Source organism: Molothrus ater, chromosome 2 (genome assembly GCF_012460135.2).
Source record: "Molothrus ater isolate BHLD 08-10-18 breed brown headed cowbird chromosome 2, BPBGC_Mater_1.1, whole genome shotgun sequence".
Classification (NCBI taxonomy): Eukaryota; Metazoa; Chordata; class Aves; order Passeriformes; family Icteridae; genus Molothrus; species Molothrus ater.
This window is the reverse complement of record NC_050479.2, coordinates 95,513,498-95,538,010: the sequence shown is the minus strand read 5'-3', so window position 1 is coordinate 95,538,010 and position 24,513 is coordinate 95,513,498. Positions and strand designations below refer to the sequence as shown.

At 40.2% G+C, this 24,513-nt stretch overlaps 2 protein-coding genes across 4 annotated transcripts in view; one reads left to right on the top strand and one right to left on the bottom strand.

The window, feature by feature from the left end:
- Positions 1-24,513, bottom strand: part of ST3GAL6 (ST3 beta-galactoside alpha-2,3-sialyltransferase 6) — a 319,252-nt gene that overhangs the window by 241,056 nt on the left and 53,683 nt on the right. The window lies entirely within an intron of this gene.
- Positions 1-24,513, top strand: part of COL8A1 (collagen type VIII alpha 1 chain) — an 86,354-nt gene that overhangs the window by 53,394 nt on the left and 8,447 nt on the right. Inside the window, exon 3 of the mRNA XM_036383631.2 lies at positions 2,426-2,538. The gene's annotated coding sequence lies outside the window, so the exon portion shown is untranslated. The remainder of the gene's footprint in view (positions 1-2,425; positions 2,539-24,513) is intronic.

Genomic DNA, 24,513 nt, shown 5'->3' with positions numbered 1-24,513 from the left:
TTACAAAGCTACTTCTGACTTAGTGACTTTCCCTCATTGACTCAAGAAGCTGAGCCAAAGCCCCAACCTTAAATACCTGCAAGTTGCAGAGAAGTTTGTATCCCAAGCTGAACTGCAGAGCACAGGGGTGTCTCTAATAGTTCTGATAGGGTGTAGATGTGTTCTGAATTACTGCCTCATCCTTTGAAGCAGAAGGCCTGTTTGGCAGGATAAACAAGGAGAACCTACTCTTCAGAAAACTAGGAAGCAAATGACAACAAAGTTCTGCATAACACATTGGCAGTTTCTGCTCTTCAGGCGTTAGAGTCCTCTCAGAAAGATGGCAAATACATATTTCCTTGTACAGCTCCAATGAATCGGATGAAATAAATTGCAAATAACCCACGATACTCAGGCATTATCTCCTATTGGTTCCCCAGGTGATCACATATTTCCTAAACTGCACCCCAAACTCATCAGGGATCTGCTTGCAAGAGAGGGGTGGAGTCAGGAGAAAATCAACACAGATTATCTATAAAAGCAAGGATCAATTGGAGACGAGATAGGTATTGCCAGAAAACTTAGCCTGCTATCATTAAAGAGATTTTTTAAAATAAATTTTACACCAGAGGTCAGAAAACTTTGTCATGATTAATGTAATCCATAGTCTAAGACAAAAGGCCTGAAAAGCAGCCAGTTTCTATCCAAAAGGGGTTGGGGCTTTGAGAGGAAGGTGCCTACCTGGCTGCTATGATGCAGCAGCTCTCAGAGCCTGTTCTGGGACTAGGTGGGCAACTGAAAGCAACTGAAGGGAGAAACAGATTCCAGCCAGCAATCAGAAACTCACGGGCTGGGTGGAAACAGTGTACCATGGAGGTACTGGGGCTGGTATTTGGAGATCTCCTTTCTGGCAGAAAACTCTCGTCTGTCTAGAAAATTCAAGCCTCTTTTGTTAAAATGCACTGTTCTGAGAATAATTTAACTAGTTCTTTTTGTCAGATTTGAGAGACCTTACAATAGTCCTGCTGTGGCATTCAGATGAAACAGGGCAGTGGGCACATTTCAAACAGACTTGAATAAATTCTGAGCTAAAACAGTCAAGCAGGGCTCCCTTGGGAACTCAGTACTCCTCCCTTTCCAAATGCTTCCTGCCCCTAAGGTTTGTATGGTCTCTTGGTGGCCAGGCCACCCAGGGTAGAGCTGCCTGGGGTCCAGTGGGTGCTGGGGTACAAGGCACTGCTGCAGCACAGCCTTGCTAGTGCTCTTGAATTTGCATTTTGCCCTGGCTGATAAAATGCTTCAAGTAAATTGAGAGATGCCTTTGGGTGTGTTTGGCTCCTTGGAGTTACTCTGATTGGTGGGAAACCAGTGGTTCTGGAGAGCAAAAACACAGGTAAGGAAGCTCTAGGCCAAATACCTCAATTTTCAACCACAAAGCAAATCAGCACATGAAGAGTGATCATCCTGCTTTTCCATGAGCTGGATTGCAGGAGCCCATGGCTCCCTGTGGGACAGATGCTGAGCAGCAAGTGCAGTGCATGGTGAGCAGCAGAGGGCAGGGGCTATGCATAAAGGTGCAGGGCCCTCCCCAGCTCTGATCCAGCACAGCACTCGAGCATGTGCTCACTCCAGCTGGAGAACACATCCAGAATTGCCCATCCACAACTGAACCCCAAACAGCGCGATGGCAGCTGAACCCAGCAAATCACAGAGACTCTTCCCAGTCATGTCAGTGGGGTTTGTGTCAGGCAAAGCACATAGGACTGGTAGCAGCTGTTGAGCATGATCAGAATATAAAATAGAAAAGCAGATTTTATTTTGTATAGAACACTAATATTGTCTGTGTTAGTATCCTCATATTATGAGTGCAGTAATGCTTGGGACTTTGGTAGTTTCCAAGCACAGTGCCTCTTGGGAACTAATGATTTTATTCATGCATTGCATGAAAGGGTATATATGTAGATTTTCATGGGCATGACACACGTGGAGAAATATAAGATTAGGTAAAAGTTTTTCATCTGTATTTCAGACTGATAATTTTATACCTTGTAATCTGAAAAACTTATGCAGTGTCTCTGTAGAAGGGTGGGAACAAGGCTCAAGGCACTTTTGAAATCCAAACCCGTATTTTGATTTACAGCATAATTATTACAGGATTGCCAACAAAAACACTGAACACTAGGATTTTTGGTCCATATTCAAACTGCTACATCAGTTTTCACAAGCACTGAATAACTAAAAAGGCTACTCAGAGTGAATGAGTTGCCAGGTTTTCATACTTCTGAACAGTAGACCTTGAATAAGAAGCTGGAATAGGGAATTAAAAGACTAGGTTAAGCCACTATGTTTGAAAATTTTGACTAATGGTTCTTAATGTTTCTGGGGGGGGGGGTTAAAGAAGGATATTATGCTCATAAATTTCTTAAAAGCTTTCTTTTTCCCCTAGGACCAACCTAAAATCAACAAAGTAACACCAGGCCTAACGCAATCAGGAAATCTGTGCCTCAGAGTGAAAAGCAGCCAACCTGTCCATCTTCTGCCCTGTCCCAAAACCTCAATGTAAGTAAGCTTTGCAGTGTAAGCTTTTGTAATGTAAGCTTTGCAATCCTAAGTGAGTTCTTTGTAATGCCAAAACCAAAGCACAACAGCTTAAAACTGAAGTTGTCTTAAAGCCATCACCTACACAGGATTTAATAAGTTATTCAAGTGTTTGCTATCCACCAAAGCTTTTGAATTTTGACTGGAAAATTATATGGTACATAAATTTTGGTGATTGTCCTCAGCAGCACTTTTTATCATAGATAAAGAAATCTACCCTTTCAGTCATTCTCCATTGTTTGATAGGAGAGAACATGTATGGCATTTGGCATATTTCTGTTTCTGTAAAAAAGATTGGTTTTATTCTGGAACTAGAGTAAGCCATGCTGTTGATGTACTTTTGTTCCCCAAAATGCATATGTACATGTGTTCACTTCCAAATGTATGTACGTACTAAAATAAACAGCAGTAACATTCATTGAGAAATCCATACTTAATACAATGTTTGGTTTAGCCCAATAATGGGAAGAATATGTTAAACATCATTCCAAGCCTTAATGGAAAACTTTCTGACAACGAGACATTAGCTCATACTGTCCACGGTCATCTTATGCCTAAGAGTATTGTTTGTTATCACGTGTGACTTTTGGAAGAAAAAACACATTATTGCTTAACAAATTGCATTGCAGTAGTGTCCTGCACTGTTTTGGTTTTTAGAAAGGTAATTAATTGAAAGAATCCACATGGCAAGAATTCATCATGGAAATCCCTCAGACTTTCCGGACATCTTTTAAGGAGGATGAGTGCCACATTCAGTAGCATGATTTGTCTGAGATGAAAAACCAGCAGGGTCACGCAAACATGGGACCCCACTGTGGAGCTCTGAACTATGAACCCAGTGGGGTGGACTGGTGCAGTGACAGGATTTTAGGATATCTGGCCACTCCATGGCTGGAGCTGTCCCTGGTGACTGTGTTCACCCGGCATCAGCTGCTGTGACCTACCCTACATCAGGTGCTAGAAAAGTCTAACAAGAGAAAAAAAAAAGGAACAAAAAGAGAAAAAAATTGCTCAAGACTCTAGCCCACAAACTACTGACACAGAATAAAACACTTCTCAGTTTTTATATTCTCCAAGAGCATCCATAAATTTTTAGAGCTCTTCCACTTAAGAAAACATCCATCAAAGAATGGCAGTGGACTTTGAAACTTCAGCTGTGAAGTGTCTGTAGCAGTTGATGAAAAGACTGTGGAACAACTCTGATCAGTTCATTAGTAATTTCTTTAAACCTTTCAATAAATACCTTCTGGTGTTACATAATATAGATCACTTTTTAAAAGTATTGAGTTTTCAGTGTTTTAGAGTCCTTTATTACAACAGGTGAAACAGTAATATAAGCTATTAAATACAGCTGCTAGACAGAAAAAAGCAACAGTTAAGCTAAGTATTACAAATTAGCACCCACTACTTTTCATGAGTGGCAAAATTGCTTTGAGAAAAAAAACTGTCCTCAACAATTCACAGATATCAAGGAACAGAGAATTAAGGGGAAAACAAAAAGAGGTTGAAAGTTCTGGAAAATATTGTTATTTCCTTTTTTTCTTTTAATCTGTTCCAGTGAATGGAGAAGAATTTCAGCAAAACATTCAGATCTGGATAGAAATATACCTCAGACAAAAAGGAAACAAAGCCCTCTATCTGTAGCAAGAATACAGAAAATTTTCAGACTTGAGCGTCAACTGGCAGATAGACCTGAAAAGCATTTGGGTCAAATAGAAGTCCTGAGCTGCTACCAAAATCAACAGTCTAATTGTCTCAGCTGAATCTGGGGCTGAGCTGTTGGGTTTCCTGTAACTAAATCTTGCCACAAACAGCTCTGTGAAGTTTTTCCTCCAATAATAAAATAAAACAGAGCAAAATTAAGATAAATACAAGAGACAGTGAAGATGAGTATATAGTTCCCAACATAAGGAGGGCAGCAGATGTTAGAGAAAACTCATGAAGATATCAAAATAGTTCTTGTCAGTTCTAAATGGTTGACATGACATTTCTTTAAAAATAAACAATCAAACATCTGAAAGTAATTGCTAGACCAAGGGATTTATTTTATTTAGGAAAGAAAGTATTTTAAAAATGTACTTAGAATGTCTAGCCTGCTTCAAATTGCTTTGGTTTTCTACACAGCGTCGTGGTAGTCACTACCCACCTAAAAGTGGTATTTTAATAATATTTTAAAATTGAAAAACAACAGTTGAAACAAAGAGAGCAAAACTATTCAGAAACGTTACCAGAATGCACAGCTTGACTTCAGACACTTTCTAATCTGATCAGGAAGCAAAAAAGAAAAAAAAACCTGTGCTGAATTCAGAGGCATTGAGTCAGGTGATAAAATTATACAATTTTATGTGGATTTATTGAGGTCGTATCTCAAAATCCAAAGCAAACCCAAGCAACTGAAAGTAATGTTTCAGTTTATATAGTCTGATATTTTTTCTGTCTATCCTTTTTCCTGTTGAACTGCCTTTTATGTCTCTCAGTGTATAAACTTCTTGAACATAGGCATCTCCTCTGTTCACAGTTTCCTCCTCATTTTCTCATGCTTTATGTACCTCCATTCTATCCCTGCTTATCTGATAGTAAGAATTAGTTTACTGGTCTGCCTTTTCCTGACTTGGGGAGCTGGAAATTCTGGAAGATTTTAGTGGAACCTAAACCTCAAATTACTCAAGTATTTATTTATGGAAAGGTTACCTTACGTTTCCAGGACCATTTATTTTAAATAGGAGTCAGTTGTTGGACTCCCTCACTCACTCATGAAAACTGAGCTTCAGACTCCTCACAGCAGCTTTGGATGGGAGGAAATTAAAGGAGAATTACAAAAGAAAAATCTTTTCCAAACATAGCAGTACTATTCAACAGCTTAGAAATTTACTTCTCCTGTTGGTGAATGTGGTTTCTTTAACTAATCCAAGCATTATTGTGAATAAACCCAGTGGTTGCTTTTGTCTCTGTTCTGAAGAAAAGGGGCTTGTTTAGGGCTTTAGTAGTGATAATTGACACAAAAAGCTCCAGTACAGAAGAACACATAAAAAGAACAGGATGAACTTGCCTCCATGAATCATTAGAATTAGGGATGTTGTATAGAAACCTCCTGCTTGCTGTTAGTAACCATGATGACAAGTTTATGATCTCAAGCTGTACAGAGCAGAGATCTGAGGAACCTGCTGCTCGCTAAATTCTCTGCTTCCGAGCCCCCCTACGCCCCAGACCAACTCACATAAAAAGAACTTGAAGGCAGTAGGCAGCAGATTTTTATTTTTATAACAGGAAGTTTGTGGAAGACTGAAACAATGTGCCTCTCTGATTTGAGGAACAGTTATGCCAAACAATAAATGTTCTTATGGGTTTTGCATTATGCATAAATCCTCCTGTTTATATGCTAAAGCATATAGTTTATTAACAGCTAGCTCATTAACAGTCACATATAGAGCATACAGCTGCCATCATCACTTTGTCAATGTTTTCCACACATTTTCCATAGTTTTCACATTCAGGGAAAAGTAACACTAAGTGAAAAGTCTTCTTTCAAAAGCCTCGTTAACATAATGTACCAATGAAATGATTCCTTGTAAACTCAGTTTCTTTTGGAAACACCAATGTATTTTCTATGCAGAAGTCTCTCAGGAAATGGCTCATTTTAAGACAGTTTTCTAGACCCTAAAAAGTTCAGACACAACTCTATTAATGCCTTTGCCTTGTAAAATTCAATGAATGCTACCACAGTGTGAAATGAAATTTGAAATACAGTCAGAATAATTGCCCATCTAATACTAAGAGTTCAGCTAAAAGATTTGTTATATAATTCAATTGTTATATAATTTGTTATATTTAGTTTCAAAGGAATTTTATGTAGTTGTCTGGTTTATTTAAATAACTGATTAGGCTGTCCTGTTTTAATTGGCAAAGTTATGCAAATAGCAACAAATATTACAGTTCACAGTAGTCTTCCATAGGAACAAGAATGGTTGAGGTCTAAAGGCACCTCTAGAAGTCACCTTGTCCAATCCCCCTGCTCAGGCAGGGACACCTAGACTGGTTGCCCAGGACCATATCCAGAAAACTTTTTAATTATTTCCCACTCTGAGACTCCACAACTTCCCTGGCAATCGATGGTTTAGTCATCCTCAGTTTTTAGCCACTCTTAGTTTTTGATGGTTCAGTCACCCTCAGTTTTCTACTTACTCTACTCACTCTCACAATTTCTACTTTATACTTCGGAAATCTCCTCTGCACTTCTTCTCTGCAACAGTCTAGCTCCTCATTTACAAGGTTGGATGAATGTTGAAGCACAAGGCTGAAATCAGGGATATTTCATTTAAGAAGATGATGCAGTTCTTTGCTGAATGTTTTTTGGACCATTTAGTCAGCAGTCACCCGTGTGTTCTGGGTTAATGGAAGATGGTGTAAATGGAGTCAGATGTGCAGCAGCAAGGATTCGCAACACAGCTTGGGAATGTGAGCTATGCCAGCTGATGGCAAAGCTAAGACTTTGTATTGAATATTTTCTGCTTTGGGTGCAAACAGCATATTTCATGCTACCTTGCTTGCATTATTACAGCCATTTTTAAACAACCCACAGAATGGAGACTAAGTATTTTGAACATGCAAAAGGTCTGGTATGTGCTCAGGTCCCCCCTCCTGTGCAGTGTTCGTGAAGCTATCTCTTGATAAATGACAAACTGAAAAGACAAAGAAAAGACAACAGCTTGTAGCCACTGCTGACAGTGTAAATAGAAATTTGAGTTTAGCAGACAAAGTTCACAGTTTGCAGTGAAAGGTCAGAAGGATTTCAATCATCTTTGGTATTTTGTCTCTGCTGTCTGCTCAATATCAAGCAAATAAAAAGTCCCTGATAGACAGCTTCCAATTCTGTATACTTGGCTTTCCTGCTTAGCCTGAAGGAACACGTAAAGTTCTGTCTTTGGCATTCTGCAATTACTTTAAGACACACCATCCTAACAAAGCTTTAACACATACTCAGTCCCAACTTCTAATGGGATGTTTGGTAAGCTAAAAGACTTACCCAGCTCAGGTAAGCCCAGTGGTCTGCAGTTTTTCTGCTAAAAAATTAGCATGATGAGGAAGAGTTATATAATATGTTAACTCTCAACAGGACATGTTTGTTTTTTCCCAACCATTGTACACACTAAAATACATCAAAGACTTTTATGAGAAATCTCCTACAATCTGCAGTTGAACCAATTGAGTCTTGGAGGAGTCTGACTTTTTATTATTATATTGTAATTTTTGCCTGCAGTGAGTTCATTCTCTCTTCTGGATATTATTAACATCTCTTTTAGGAAAGGTTTAGCTCTGGCCTTGAAAACACTGACAATGAAATTTTTATTTCCCAAACTCAATTAAATATATACCAAGTGGAAATTGTTTTCCTGGAGGTATGTAACCTCAGAAATCTAAAGAAGAGTTATATTACTATGTACCTCAGATGTGACTACAACCACTGCTTTTTGTGAAATCACTACTTGCTGTATTCAGGACTGAATAAATGGAAATGAATGTGGGAAATGGAAATGCTGTGGAAATGAGAAAAAAAAAACCTTCTGTATTAATCTTGTCTTTGGGTGCATCTCTCCTGGATTCAGAATTTTTAAAGATATCTTAGGAGTGTGATTGGGATTAAATAGTAAAAATAGGACAGAGGATGAGCCAGGTGTTGGCTGAACTTTTTTGCAAAGTGTATCTTTGTAATCTCCCAAGGAAGCTTTTTCTTTGCGTTCCTAACTTCACAACCTGTGGCATATCTCAGCATGATCATACATGAGGAGATTGTTGTGCACACTGTGAGTGCCAAACACCAAGCCCACTTTGTGTCTACCGGTGCTGAACATGCCTGGTGGGGTTTTCCCTGTTCCTCCCATAGGCATACTTGACAATGTCATGAGAGATCTATTTCCATTCTCAGATGCTCACATACTTTGCACACCTTGTCCTTCAGGCTTGGGCAGAATACCCATTCCAGTCACTGTGCAACTTATTCTTTCATATCTTCTTGAGACACATATTTTTATACCTTGAAATATGAATTTCTTTACAGTTTTAAACCTGATGTCCTTTGTACCTGCCTCAGAAGTTTCATTACCCGCACGAGTAGCAGTGGTTGTGAAGAGCTGAAGATTTAAAGTCTTGCCAGACAGTCCTCTTTTGACTTCCCTCTCCTTTTGATTTCTTCTCCCCTCTCACTTTTTACCTAGATATGGACAATTTTTCTCTGAGATTCAGTAGTGCTGAATGGAGCAGAAAAGATGCCTGAATGTAGGTGTTTCCTCCTCCTACCATGGCCAGATGTGGAATACAAACACCATTTCCCATTGTGATTAAACTCAGCCAGGAATGGATTTGTCCCCTAAACGGAAGTTATAATGCATAGGAACTGCAGACACACTCAAACTTTGTTCTCTTTTTCCCCTAAATCTAGAATGTTTCAGATCAAAGGGCTGACGCTTACCATTTTCTACTCACCAGCAGAAAAATCTGCAGATTTTGCTGTGCTCAGAGTAAAGCACATTCCAACATGATACATTTCCATGATAGCTAGAAAACAAAGCCTTTTGACAAATGAGAGAGAGTCTAAAAAGTTAAACATGGTCTAAAGACAGGAAGGCAGAAACGACTAAAAGGAAAGGTATTTCGTAATGCTTACTTAATATAATATTTGCCCTTGCCAACACAAGGAATACAGTGCTTTTAATGAGCTCTCTGTATGTGATCAAAGTACCTGAAAGAAAGGCAGACTCTCCTCATTCGAAGGCACAGGAAAACACCATGTCTTAAAATACGATTTTACCTTTACCAGAAAAAAATATCTTTCATTTATTGCAACACTGAAGGCGTTGTAACACAGCTGTTTTTCAGCCACACGGCCTACAGCACCTATATAAAGGACAGTTATGTGAGCATGTTTTTATTATTTTGCTTTTCTTCTTTGAAACACAAGAGGAGCGTTAGACCTGTGTCTGTGCTGATCGGATAACTCACGCCACCTGCAGGGCCAGCTTCGTACCGAGACGTGTCTGCTCCCAAGGACCGCCCATGAAAACCCAATGCAGTTTCCATCCTGATCAAAAATTGCTCCAACAGACATTTGACCTGGCTGTAGCATCTATAAGAAACATTTGATCTTCAGATGCTACACCATTTGGCATTCAGAGTGCTTGATTTTACAAATATACTTTATAAATATTTTTAAAACCCCATTTTTATCATGGTTACAGATAAGTTTACAAAGACATCTAATTCTCCTTTGTTATCACCACAAATTAGTTATGGTGACTGTATCTGGAGTTAGAAAAATTATACAAGATGGGTTTTAAATGCCAAACCCATTCTGTCTACTAAAGCCTGCAGTAGGGAGTCTAATAAACCCCAAAGTTTACAAAGCTGCAATTGCTCATAAGAGTTGATCATCCGTGAACTGCCCTGTGCAGTGTTTGCATTAAGCCAAGATGAATCCCAGAGTGCAGCTTTAGTGCTAAAGAGGAAAATGTCTTGGATTATAGCTGTAGAAATAGTACCCTTTCCTTAGGACTAACACTATTGCCTTTACAGAACTGTGCAAGTATCAGCCTTCCCAGTGCTTTCAGAGGCTCATTTCTATCACGCATTTCAGCCCTCTTTTTGCTCATTAGCACTACTTAGTCCTTAAGTCATAACAGGTCACCTCCAAAAGCAGGTCACAAGCTGAGCTGCTGAGCTTGAAAGTGGTGCCACTGATGGTGGTAGGAGTCCTTCCCCCTCGAGCAAAGGGTTAATCCTCTGGGACAGCAGCCCCAGGCTGGCGCTGGGAGAGTGTGGAGGTGGAGGAGTCAGAAAATGCATAGGTGAAGACACAAGGACTGCAGCACTCCTTCCCCACCCAGCCAGAGCACTGGAAACAGCCTGTGGCAGGAGGCCAGTGCATGCCCAAGACATGGCCTCCCCATGCATTTTACCCAAATCATGCCTTGCTTTGTCTTCTCTTCCTTCAGCAAGCCAGGCCTTTTATGGCATGACAAAGACTTACATGGTCTGGAATAGTTTTTTTCACTTACATGAAGAAAACTATTCCAGACCATACTACACTGTTTTCTCTTTTTTAATGTACTAATCTGCAGCAGGTCAGTGTGATTTTTGGTCAGTGCTTCTTTATTCTCTTCACCTCCTACTCCCCAAGACTTCTGCAGTCTCAGTGTATGCCATATTGGAAAGTTGGCAGTAAGGAGGGCTCCCTTCCTATTTGTCAGGAGATAAATTAGCACAAACATAAAGTACTGGTTCTGTTCAGTCATGATATCCCAATTTTACACATGGACACTGCCATTGATGCAGTGGAGGATTCTTTTAAATTACACTACTCAGAGATGAGCATCAGGGCCTAAACTTCACTCTTCTCTCACGAAGCGTAGAGTTATTGTAAATTTTCCTTCCAGTAAGACCTTCTTGACAAATGTCTTTTCAAGAAACAAATCTTTTGCATCTCACAGCCTTGAAGAGAACCTGAAGAAATGTGTCTGCTCCTCAAGCAGACTTGTGGTCTTTGTGTGGCTTTATTTGAAGTCAGAGGTTCAGAGACACCTGTAAACAGTCACCTGCAGGGACTGAAACTGTGGGAAACAATGCAGTGCATAAAAGAGCTTACTGCCACACTTAGAGTAAATTCATTGGAGAAAAGAGTAAGCCAGTATTTCCTTAGTTTTCTTGGGGCAGCATGTTCTCCTAGGACATGGGAACAGTATTTCACAATTATCATTTTCTAACCCACTCCCCTCCAGCACAGTAGGAAGAGAGAATATTGGATGAGAATGGTAAACATTCAGCATGTGCCTGTTTCACCATTCTGAATCAGAGCACCAGCCCCACATTCAGAGATAACAACTGTGGGAGGCTGTCTTTCATCTGCAGTAAAAAACATTGGCTTTTCTGCACACTAACATTTCAACTCATTTACAATGTGCATCCTTTGGCAGCACACAACTGAACAAAATCATAGAAATGTATTTTAAAATGTGGTAACATTCAAATTGGGGTTTTTTGAGAAGCATCTGTGTTAAAATGACAATTACACTGTTGCATTTCTTCGCAAGACAATTCAATTTAGGGTATTATTTTCAGTCAGTGAGGCATCATGACCAAGAGTGAACAAGGCTGAACTATGAGAAAGTTTAAAGCATCTTAGTAATGAGTTTAATATATTTGGAAGTCCTGGATCCTCACATGCTTTTTTTGCACTAATTTTCTGTGCTTGGACAAAGATCAAACGTAGTTCTGTAGCCAGCACACAAATATGCATGATCACTTTGGTGAAATTATAAAAAAGGCTAACATCTAACTTGTCCATGTCATGTTATTTGGCAAAATAATGATGCAAGTAAATGGGTTTTAGTACCAAAAACATATGTATCCATTTACATTGAAACTTTTTTCCTCCCCAATTTACCAAATAATGCTTTTGTTAGAGAATAAAATTCAATGAGCTTCACATGTAACTGGTGGAATTCTTCATCAGAATGGGAAGAGAAGCTTCAGCACACAGATAATGTAGCAGATTTATAGATCTGATTGCAGCACTGACTCTTGGCCTGCAGATTTCCCAAGCAGGCCAATGAGGTGTAGCCTTTTCCACAGGTAGGAAGTGGGTTTGCTGGTGGCATCAGCTAACCCATGGTGAAGGATATAAGTAGAACATTTACAGCCCTACTTCCAGCTAAACCAAGAAATCTTTGGAGTATGATATGTTGATTTCATGAGTGTTTAAAGAAAACTTCTGCAGGCAATGGGATCCACATGTATGTTTTCTTGGGAGTTCCTTGTAAAACAATAGTCAAGTCTGAACATAAGTATGTATTTTTAATGTGAAAGGTTTATATTACAGGTTCTTTCCTCATTCTCCTACTGCCTTTAGGCCTGTACACCAACAGAGACATCCAAAATCTGCTTTCATTTAATTAAATGGGATCTTTGTCACCAGTTGAAAAAAAAAATCTGATATATGAAATAATGTCTGTTCTCATTACACTTCCAGCCCAATTTCCAAGACTTTGGGATAGTTTTGAATAGATGAAAAAATGATAAGAAAAACATTTCCTTAAAAGAAAATAACTAAATGCAAGCAAGACTCCCACTTATGTTCCAACTCTTCCATCTTTGGAAAATTTCCTTTTAGCTCAGAGGGGATAGGCTAGTGAAGGTGTTCATCTAGGGCATCCCATTAGATATCATAACTAGCAAGATGAGTTGCAGTAAAATGGACTCAGTAACAATCACTGTTGTCCACTTCAAACCAGACACATTAACCACTCTGATAATTTCTACAGCAAAATACCAGTATCAATAAATTAGGCACATGCCAGATTTGGGACTCAGTGATATTGGTTCTTCTCCTTATAAATGGGAGTTACCTCCACTGCAGTCAAAAGGCTTCTATAACTGAAAACAGAATCTGGGCCTGTAGTGGATACCTGTTTATTTAGCTGCACAATAGCTGGCTAGGGTTTGGGTATTTTTAAGTTAATACAAACCAGAGTGATTCTAATTTTACTGCCTGAAAATGGTAATGTCATAGATCTAAACTGACATTTTTTCCTTGCCAAAATATTTTGCACTGGTACTTACTGTTGGAAAGACTAATTTTTTTTCTACTGCCAAGAACTGAGTAAAAGTTAGCCAAATTATTCAGTTCTTAATTGAGCAAAATTCTCATTGTAGTTTTGCTTGATTAGGAAAAACAGGCTACAGTCTACTGCATGGATAACTGTCTGGGTATGTACAAGTTGAGATTAATTTTAAAATATTTAACAACTAGCAAATTTTATACAGGTTACATTCTCATTGAAATTAATGGGGTTATGTACATATGCCAAACTGCCTGTCTGTACAAGTGACCAGTACTCCAACTCCTGAGTTTCACAAGCTTCTAATGTTGCTAATTATTACATTGAAGTAATTAATGGAATTACTTGAGAAAAATCTATTCCAGATCATGTAGTGGCCCAAATTACTGAACTCTAGGAAATATACTTTTTACTTTACAAAATAGATATTCACCAGTATAATCGATGTACAGGAACTGGTGGTACACAACTTTCTCAAAGTTACAGTCTCTACTGCATGTAGTTTTCCATCATGCCTGTTCAGATTTCTGCATTTTATCTGTGTCACTTATCCTCCCAAGGAGAATTACTAGACCTTCATAGTCAGGAGGTTTCATAAAGTATTAAAACTTCAGCAATCATTTTTTGCCTGAGGCAGACAAGGGAAAATTAGCCAGGAAATTCTTCAACAATATTGCGTTAATAATTTTGCATTTATAAATGAAAAATATGTAGGCTTGTCTTCTCTTCCATAAAAGTTATCGCTGGGCTATGAATGCCACAGCAGTGTTGTATGGTCACAAAACACTGATGACTGCAAGTGCAGGAAAACACAAATCTCTCCCCTTCCTCTGGATAACTTGTCATTGCTTAGTCCTCTGAACACAACTTCATTTCAGGTGTCACGTTTAATCAAGATGAGGACTTCATTTCAAGCCAAAGACATAACGGCATGTAATCTTTATTACAGTACCCCAAAAAAGTAAATAATTTTCAATAGACCACTATTAAGAGACTGATTTGGGGAATAAATACTAAGCACAAGAAAGGATAAAACGAAAGGATAGAACAAGATATAGCTATTAGTCATAGAGAGAAGAGAGAGAAGTAAGAAGGAATTCAGGAAGACAAGAAGCAGGAGTAGAATTTAGCAGCAGTTCTCAAGGATGATTTATGAGATTTGTACACATATTAGGAGATAATCCACTCTAGAAGCTGAATAGGCAAAAACCCCAAAACTTAAAAAAAAATTAAATATACTAAATTGAGGGTTTTTTGCAATTTCTTAGTGATTTTGATTACTGGTACTGCCTTTTAGGTTGAAAAGGAGGGTGACAATTTATTTCTATAGATACTATTCAAAATGAATCCATTTAAAGGCAATAACATTGTCATGTGGCAGCAGTTTTCTGCCCTCTGTTTCTTAAGAGATGAAAACTCCTTGAAAGTTTGCCTTACTTCCCCTCTCTGCATGTTTCTTTCAAAAACCTGTACTGAGGACAGTATCTAATTAAAGAGCAAACATGGATGCCATATACTCCCAGAGATTATAAAATCTTTTTGATTTTTGTCCATTACAATCACTGTTGATTTATTATTAAAGCTTAAATCAGTTGATGATGGAAGAAATTGGATTACCTCCCAGTTCCAAGCAGAGAGCTGTTAAATCTCTGGTATCTCAGGTAATTTCTTCACACATTCCCCTCCATTCCAGGCCCAGCTCTCCTCCAGATGTTTCTTCCTTTGCCTACCATGAAGCTGCTGTGCTCTGGGCTCCCCTCAGTGTGAAATAGTTATGTCAGCACAAGCTACTCATATAGATGCAGAAATACCAGCAAAGCTGACTTGGGGTTTTGATTTTTTAATTTGAATTCTCACTGATTCTTTCATTTGTGTGCATATGCTCAGGTGTGTGTGCTTGGGCTGTCCCAGCACTCTCCCAGCACTTGCTCAGGGCTGCTGGTTTGGCTGCCTTTCAGCTACAAGTACCTTGTCATTTAGTGTTGTTTCAGCAGCAGAGTGCTCCTGCTCTAAACACAGCCCAAATTGCACCCCATATCCAGTGCTGGCACTTGTCCAAGTGTCTCACAAAGCTGCAAACACACCTTTGGAAACACTAGCCTTTGGGTGACTTTATTAATAAACTGTTAATTTACATTAATAATACATTAATAAACTATTAATAAGTCCTCTAAGGAGCTCATTCCTGCAGGATCTAATCAGCCTTACTATTTAATTTATTGAGAAATTTGTGACAATTTTCAGGCAATACTGTTCAAAGCAAAGAAAAAACCCTCCCACTCCAATCCTGTGGGCTATAATTATATACTCCAGAATATCTCTTTCATTAGCATAGTTACCACAAAGCAGAACAGAAGTATTTCTGTCAAGAACACATGATTTCTGTTAACATTTGAAAATCTGAGCATGTTTCTTGACTAAATGCAAAATTAACTTGGAATTAATGTAGGTGCCCCATCTCAGAGTCAAACAAAACACACAAATGGAAATATTTTTAAGCATTGCTGATAGCCATCTTGCTGATATGAAACACAACTCCATTTTGCTTGCTAGAGAAATACCAGCCTAGTGGATTTATTTTTTAATTTGATTGAACCACAGCCTGTAGGTAGCCATAAACCTTTGGTTCTGATGTTCAGCAATGAGAATCTGGTGGACAAAGTTTAGAAGGAAGGATATGGCATAATTTAAGTGCATTGCTTTTGTGGAATTAGTCATTGTTGATCTAACTGCATCATCCTGGGAATATCTAGCACATGCCTTAACTATGCCATTGCACAGATACAAGAATAATTTTTACAAATATTTAACCGCTTTTAAAAAGTCTAGATTTTAAACAAAAAAAAAGAGGATGGGGCAGGGAATGAAGGCCTTAGCTGATTGACAGTACAGATATAGAACCTTTCAGATCCTAATCCATGAGGGGATGTTTGCATCTGATTCCATAATGGAGTTCACATGCCTGAATTAGATGCTGGCACTCTATGGATGTGTGTAAGTGGGGTTAAGTGCCTTGGAGGGGGATCCACAAAAGCCACTGTTTGGGGAGTTGCCTAAGCCAGCCAAATAGTGAAGGCTGAAGACTGCAGTTCATCCTAAGTCCTAGCTCTCTCCTGGGTTTTAAGTGCCTTCTGGTGAATGAAGTACACAGGCACAAGTCCCTCCATTCTCAGCTCATAGCTCACAATCCTCTTTAGAATGCAGGTGCCAAATTTTTCTTCCAAACTCCAAGCAACCATCAGCAGCTCAAGCACAGACTTACTTGGGCTGAGGAACATTGGTCTAATTCTCCCTTTAGCAAAAGGCGCTTCTGAGGTTTGCATTCATTCCCTCCCTCCTGGGCATGCCTGAGCCAGCAGGCTACAGACATCAGCTCCCAAGAAGTGGGTAAGATTTGGCACAAGTCACAGCAGACCCAAGAAACCATAGGGAGGAGGGAAACCAATGAGAGACTTTGTCTGAAAACCTGGGAAGTGTCCACAGGTAAATGGAGCCTTAAGTCCACACCCAGCACTAAGAAAGGCTTGTGCACTGGGACCAAGGTGCCTTTGAGGAGGATTTCAGTGGTCTAACAGCTCAGGCATCAGCTTCTCAGGCCCTGATAAGGGGCTTGGATTTCAGTTGTGGATTGAAGTGCTTTAATTTCCTCCATCAATCTTACATTCTCCTGTGCTTCCAGCCCCAGCTCTACCTTGTAGTGCTGCAGAAAGATGAAGTGAGGCTGGTGTTCACCCTTGACCCAGTTGAGCTGCTTGGTAGCTGCAAGTTTGTCAGTCTATCCCTTCATCCTGGCTGCAGCACAGATGAAATGCACGTGTTGCCTCCCAGTGCAGATATTTTATAACTACTAGTCCCCAGAGCTGAGCATTGACCAGCTTTCCAGACTGTGCATTTGCTAGTCTCAGTCATCATGGGTCCAAATGGCTGCACTGAACATTTCAGATTGTTCTCCTTGAATAGAGTTGAAAGACTTAAGTTGAGTGACTGATAGTATTTGCTCGTCAGGGCTTGACTTTGCTTTCATTTGGCCTCATTTGGGTTGTTCCAAGGTGACAGATGTGGTAATTTCAAGTCCTTTAAACCATAGCACATTGGATTGCATATAGGAAATTAATTCCATCCCCTGGCATTTTTGGAGTTCAAATGACTGTATATTTTCATGGATCCAGGATAAGTGTGTGTGAGTGGAATGGGGAGGGTGTTTGTGTGTGTGTGTGTGTGTGTGTGTGTGTGTGTGTGTGTGTGTGTGCGCGCTTCAGAAGTTTTGTTTTCTTTTCTGTGCTTTTGAGAGGCATAGCAAACTCTTGCTGTAAGTGTTCACTGAATCAAACCTTCAGGGAGTATTTCACAACTCAGGCTGAAAATTTTTTTGGTTGTGTCCTGCTACCCTTATTTCTGCACTCGCAAAGTGGGAAGTGGATGGTACCTGTGTAGGCCTGTAAATGTAACGCTAACAAATAACAGTGACTTCAAGCTTTTTCTCTCTGCCAGTACACTGATGTGTGCTTTTGTGCTGAAGCAGACTTGAGTAAGATCTGTTTCTTACCTGCTACACAAGAGGAAAAGACAGAAGGTCTTTAGAAACAGATGTGTTCCTGCATGACACAGGGATGTGTGTGTGCAGTTCAGCCATGACGGTAGCGTAGAGGAGTTTTCAGTGATTTTCAGCTGTGTTTTTTACGCAAGTGCCAGATGATGAAGGCACCTACATTGGTAGATGTACTGCCACCATCTAGCAACTTCTACCTTCATGTCTGCCCACAGGTGTGACTCAGAGCACAGAGGGTCTTTCATGAAAATTAAAGTCCGGTTTTGAAATCATTTTAACCAAGTGAGTGTTCAGTTGTAGTTATTGTCATCTTAGTCTTTATCAAGAAAAGTAGCATAAAAGTAAAATAATTTATCCATTTAGGAAATATGTTTGTGAGCTAAGCCCTGCTTGAATTTTGTGAGTGGAGTGTCAGGTCGTGATTAGCACATCCTAACAAATATGATAATACCTGCAATATTTGACAATAAAATAGGAAAATAATTACTGCTAAATAATTTTAAAGCATGCTCCTGATTTCACTCTTGCTGAAGTAGTCTAGTATGTTTAACCTTCTAAGGCAAGACTCTTCCACTGTTGGAGCAAAGGTAGGAAAAGCATGCAAAGGGCAGGAATTTTTTAATTGAAAATAACCTTCCAAAAAAAATTGTCTGAGAGGAAGTTTTTTCAAGAAAAATATTTTACAGACATTTGTTACTGTTTTCATATCTCCCTTGGACTGGGACTTTGGATTTCTGGGAAGTGGCAGAGTTAGAGCACAGCAAATAAAAATAAGGGAGAGAGGAGCTGCTCTTTTTCTCGACAGGCTCATCAAAGCACAGTGAATGGAAATATTGTAAAATGGTAACAATTTGTCTCCAAAATAAAGCCTCCAAAGCCTCTTGCTTTTATTAAAAAAAAGGGTCATGAAAAAGCATGAGGGAAAGAGCCAAGAAAACACATTTCGTACACCATCAAAGTGAGAAAAGGAACAGAAATGCTGTGCCAGTTTCAGACAGAGGCAATCAAAATTTCTGGCAAGAAGGCAATGTATAAGGCCACAGGATTGCAACAGGAGTCACAGAGAACAATAAATTATTTCAAATTAAGATCAGACCAAGTACTTCAGGAGTCCCACACAGATTTCTTGCTTTGTAGAGCAAGAACTCACTGGACTGTTAAAGTAACCACTGCTCGGATTGCAAAGGCTGGAGTATGATCACTACAAAGGGGCACAGGAAATAAAATTTATTTATAACCAAAAGACTACAACAAAAAAACCTGTGCACCCAGAATCAGGCTCTCTTTCTTAATGAGATTTAATGGTCTTGATTCCTTGATAGGGGTTAAGCCCTCCCTGTAGTGGATCACTGTAAAGCATTTAAATTTAATCAGTATGCATACAGTGCTAAAAAGAGCTAGAAAGTTCTACACCTTAGAGAGGGTCCTGCTTCATCCTGATAATAAACAGGCTAAAACTTACCCCTTTCCAAAGAGCCATCCCTCCTGCCTGCTCCAGGCACCCTAGAGCTGCCAGGAGCCCCAAACTGTCCCACAGCAGACCAGTGGCCAGACCAGGTGTTAGCGGAGACAGACATCTGCCTTTCCAAAACTGTGGCTGTGTTCTGTCCACCTATGACAGAGCAGCCTTTGCACCCCCAAAATGAAGACATGGTGACAGTGCCCATGGCATGGCAGGATGTCACACCACACAGGGTCTCATGAGTGGCTTACAGGCCATGCAGGGCAGGTCAGACCTCAAGTGGCACTAGCAACTGAAACAGTACTTGCTACAGACTCGGGATCAAGAGAAGCCCAAGAGCAGCTTCTGGCCACTTTTCCCTTGTGTCCTTAGGTTTAGCACCAAGTGTACCTCAGGCTGAGAAGTCCAGCCTACACAAGTATTACAATTGCAGACCGCTGTACCGCTTTACGTAACACTTAAGACAGACAGATTATCTTCCCTGCAACACTTGCAATAATTAGTCCCTGTCATCACCAAGAACACTTCCATAATCAGGATTTTTCTTTCTACTGCCATCTTTTGGGAAGTGTTTAAGAAAAAGACATACTTCAGCACCTCTTTGTGTCTTGCAGGTGTCAATGAAGGAAATTTCTGCATGCACATCTAAGTTTTCCTAAAGGTGTTGAGATCTACTAATTCATAGAATGCTCCTTCTCCAAGCAATCCTTCAGACACAGGACATAAAATCCTAAACCATACCATATTAGAATAAAATATATATAGACAGATTTAAGACTCAGTGCACCTTCACAAAGCTGACAAAATATTTTTCTGCTTTTAGTACAGTAATTCAATTAATCAAAAGAGGAACTAAGAGTTCTCTAACCAGTAAAACTGGTAGATATCCTTCAGAATAGCATTCTGGCACTTATGCATATTTGGCCAAAGATTCAGGATATACCTGAGTTTGTTAATTGTCGCAGAAAGAGGCAGTCTTCTTCCCTCACTTCTGACTACTCCCACACATCTGATGATTTGGAGCATTCCACTGACTAACAAGTTTAACAGTGAACTGTGTGCATTATTCACTTGTCATTTAGAGCCAATTGCTAGCCTGTGGCTTGTTCTCAAAGCTGTAGCTGGCTAACCCAAGAGGTAGTGAAATGGAAACTCTTTACACTTCTACCAGTGAGTATAATTCATAGCAGCACTGCTAGAGGCACCACTTTAGATTAAAACAGTAAAACGTTGTGATGCACTCTGCAAACTATTGTACCATAATAACACACAAACAATTGTATCATGAAAATTTGGGAGACTTCTACTGCAGGGAGCCAGCACAACCTATCCCCAGACAGAGCAAGGCCAAGAATGATGAGTGACAGCTGAGAAGGGAGGTTTCCAAAGCAAGCCTGCAGTTCCCTATTCACACTGAGATGGAACCAGTAATCACCATAGTTTATTATCAGCACCTCAAGGTTCGGCCTACTGATCACACACTTGTGAAGTGCATCACCAGTTTGTCTACTGATCACACACCAGTCTGAAATGCATCACCAGTTTTTTGTCTTTGCACTTTTGGGGTTAGTGGACTGGCAGTAGATGTGAAGCGTTCTCACCAAAACAAAACCCAAATCATCAACACCCTTAGGAAACGGTTGGTTGACTATACAAGCACTTCCATGAGAACCAGCCTCCTTTCCAGTGTGTTGTGCATGGCAAACCCATTGTATCTGATAAGGAGAATTCCTTGGATGGCGTCAGTGGCTGTGGCCTGCGAGAAGCTCCTTCTGCAGTGTTCAGTAGCACCAGCCCTGCAGAGAAGGAGCCCTCAGCGCAGTTCCCACAACGAACAAACAGCTGTGCTTGGACACGGTGGTGGCCAGGCTGAGGCTCTGTGCCAGCAGCACGATTCCATGCCGATAAGCGGGGAGGTAGCTCTGCACTTTGATCAGTTTGTGCGTTCCACATTACTGGGTCTAGCTTTGTGCGCCGATCACTGCTGATCACTGAATGGGGACTGAGTGGCAGTCATTTAAGTGTCTCCATCAAATCTGCCTGCCACCAAGACTTCAGGCAAATTGCCCAGAAGAGAGCATTAGGCAGAGGATTTGAGTGCATGCTGTATGGCAGAGAACAGGAAAACATATTCAAAGGCAGGTATTTGCTAAATCCTACCTATAATTAATTCTAATCCCATAATTAAAGTCGCATGCTTTTCTGCAAACATTCCCCCACTTTGGACCTTCCTCCCCAGCCTGAGGTCAGGCACCAATTCGTGCAAATGAGTACATGCCACCAGGAAAGAGAGCTGCATCCCTGGGGACTGTGGTCCCCCGGCCCGTGGTGCCCAACTTACTGATCCTTGTCACGGCTCCCTGCCATCTGACTCGAAGTAGCTTTCAGGCATTTTCCAGCAAACAGCATCTGGGCCAGACCCTCAAAAACACACAGAGATGAACCCGCCTGGAAATCAATCACCAGTGCCAAGCATCTTAATATCATCATAAATTGGGAGCTTCATGTTTGTGCTGAGCCAGCAGAGGCCTGTGCATGGGAGTTAGGGTTGTGATGATGTGAAACTTATCATGCCCAGTTTTGCTGAGAGATGAGGAGATGCCTACCTGAGCCCACATAGGTAGGCTTAGAGCCCACTGGGCATGAGGAGGAGACTAGAGGCAAGATAATTATGTCTGCATGGACTAAAAATGTCTCACTGTAGCTGCTTCCACTGGCATAGGCACACATAAATACCTGCACACAAGCAACAGATACAGGCCCACATGCAGATACACTCTGTTTGGAAGTAAGAAACTGGGGAAACCCAAGGGTTGCCATTTTCATACAGAAGGCTAGGTGATCATCCAGAGTGAGCACACACATGAATGTGTTTGCAGACAAACTGGAGCAGAGGCGAGTGCTTTGTTTTTGGAAATGCATTTATAAATGAATAAACAGAGACCTCCCCAGGCATTACAAGAAAAGATCATATCATTACCAGTGAGGCCAAAAATAGCTTATGGATGACCATTGGTTTTTAAGATGAAGCCATTTATTTAGATGTTATCACACTTCTCTAAGAAAGAAGTTCTAGCACCTTTTTCAATTAAAAAAAAATAGAAACAAGCATCTGCCACGTGTTGAATATTCCCCATTAGCAGCAGGTTTATGTATGCATGCGTTTTAAAATGTTTATTATGACAATACTTGTTATGACTGCCTTAGATTTAGTAAATGCCACATGATAATCAGACACAGTTGTTAGACCTTGAGCAAAATATGATTTAATTTATTTTTAACATACTGAACAATAGGTATTTCTTGGTAATCTAAACTGAACACAGACACTTGAGACTACTTTGTTTCCTTGAAGGAGACAGTGAAAAGGAGGGAGGGGAAAAAAAATAAACCTGATCCCTGTGGGAGAGTTTCTCAAGAAGCAAAAAGGCAAGATTTTAAATTCTACTTTTCTCCCTACTGAATGCACAAGCCCTTATAGACACTTTAGCAAGGTAAATTCTTCACCTACTGAAGAAACAGGTATTGCCTTCAGTGAAGCTTTAGGCACTGTTACAAGCAAAATGGTGCAGGACCCCAAACCTTCTGGGGCATAGATCAAGTGTCTCATGCCAGTAGCATGGCTGAGTCTTTGCCCAGGGGCTATGCTCCCCTGTACTGTCCTCCTGCTATTCAATGGTGAAAATAAGATTAAATCAGTGAAGCTAGTGTTATTTTGGGTTACAAAACAGGTTAGCTTTCAGAGGAAATCCATCTCAAGGTATATTTGGTTCCTTCACTCCCTGCTTTTATGTGGAATATGACTGAATTTTCAAAAAAAAGAAACCCCCAACACTGGTGTTTAATTAGTTTGCTGGCAAACTGGAAAACATCTGTCCAAATGATATAAAGACTCATTTGGCACAGAATGACAGAAGTGTGGAAATGTGTGCATTAAATGGTGCTTGAGCATGTACAAAATTATTTGGCATGCAGAAGGTTTTGTTTTTTCCTGTACCTGAAAACACAAGTTTCCACTCAAATTCAGTCTCTGTACAGTACAGGGTACCCTCAGATCTCTTCAGAAAGTACTACTGACTGGCAGGTTAGTCTTCAAATGATCCAGAGATGAATTTAATGAAATCCAGAAATGATCCAGAGATGAATTTAAGCTGTGATGAAGTTTTGAAATAGTGTCTTTGAAAACTGTGGACAACAATGAGCTGGGAAATTCACTGCTGAAATCGGTTACACTTTGCAGCACCAGTGCTGAGAACAACAAGCAACATTTGCTTGATTCTTGTATCTAAAAATGCCCCACCCTTCAAGTCACAATAGCTATTCACTGGATAGAAATAGCTTAGTTTGCTACAGGAACTAAAGCCTATATAGCTGCTCTTCTAATTTTGTGATGAGAATTCTTCCTAAAAAGGTAGCTAGCTAACAGAACTGGTTTACAAATGCCAACACCTCCCTCCCCAATTTATAAGCCCATGTACCTCTATGTATGAACTGGGAGGGGCCTGCCAATGGAAACCCCCCAGAGAGCAGCTGTGCACCTCACCCATCAGCTCTCTGCAATGCAGCGGGGCTGCTCCTTATGCACCTCCACACTCTGTTTGCCATTTCCATTGCTTTATACTGCTCTTGGATGTCTCTGTATGACAGACACTTTAGTAAGGTGTATAATGCTCCTGTGGGATTGGATACATTATTGTAGATACTTGGTAATAGGATCTGGTGTCAAGGTCACTCCAGAAGTCACCCTAACCACTTCTGATCTCAACAAAAACACGCTGGAGAATGTAGTTTTTTATCATCAATTGTTTTTAGTAGCACTCTTCTGTGAATAAAATCTCCGGAGTCACTAGGATTTTTATTTTGCAGCACTCATTTTCCTTGTGGAAACCAGAGCACTAGCAAGGCCATCCCCCCAGTGCAGTGGGGAACTAGTCTCTGCAGCTTCAGGCAGCCCCTATAGAAGGGACCACAGGGAAAAGATTTCAGGTCACTGAGATCCACTCATGCCTTATGCCTGTTTGGGAAATACAGCAATTCAAAAGCAAGAGCTGGTAAGTTAAGCCCATGGGGGTAGTCCCTGGGTGAGTATCTTAGAAGTTCTCAGACAACCCAACCTTGGTTGCAGAGTGATGACTTTCCTGTAAGAACCAATAAATCAAGGTCTAGTTTCCACTCTTTGCAAGACCACCTATGATTTCAAGTCCCAAGTGGATGGGCATCACTCTTTCCATACATTCTTTACATAATTATGCTAAAACAGCCATTATTTCTTCACACCAATTTAAGAATTATGACTGCTGGTGCATTTTGTTTTGTCT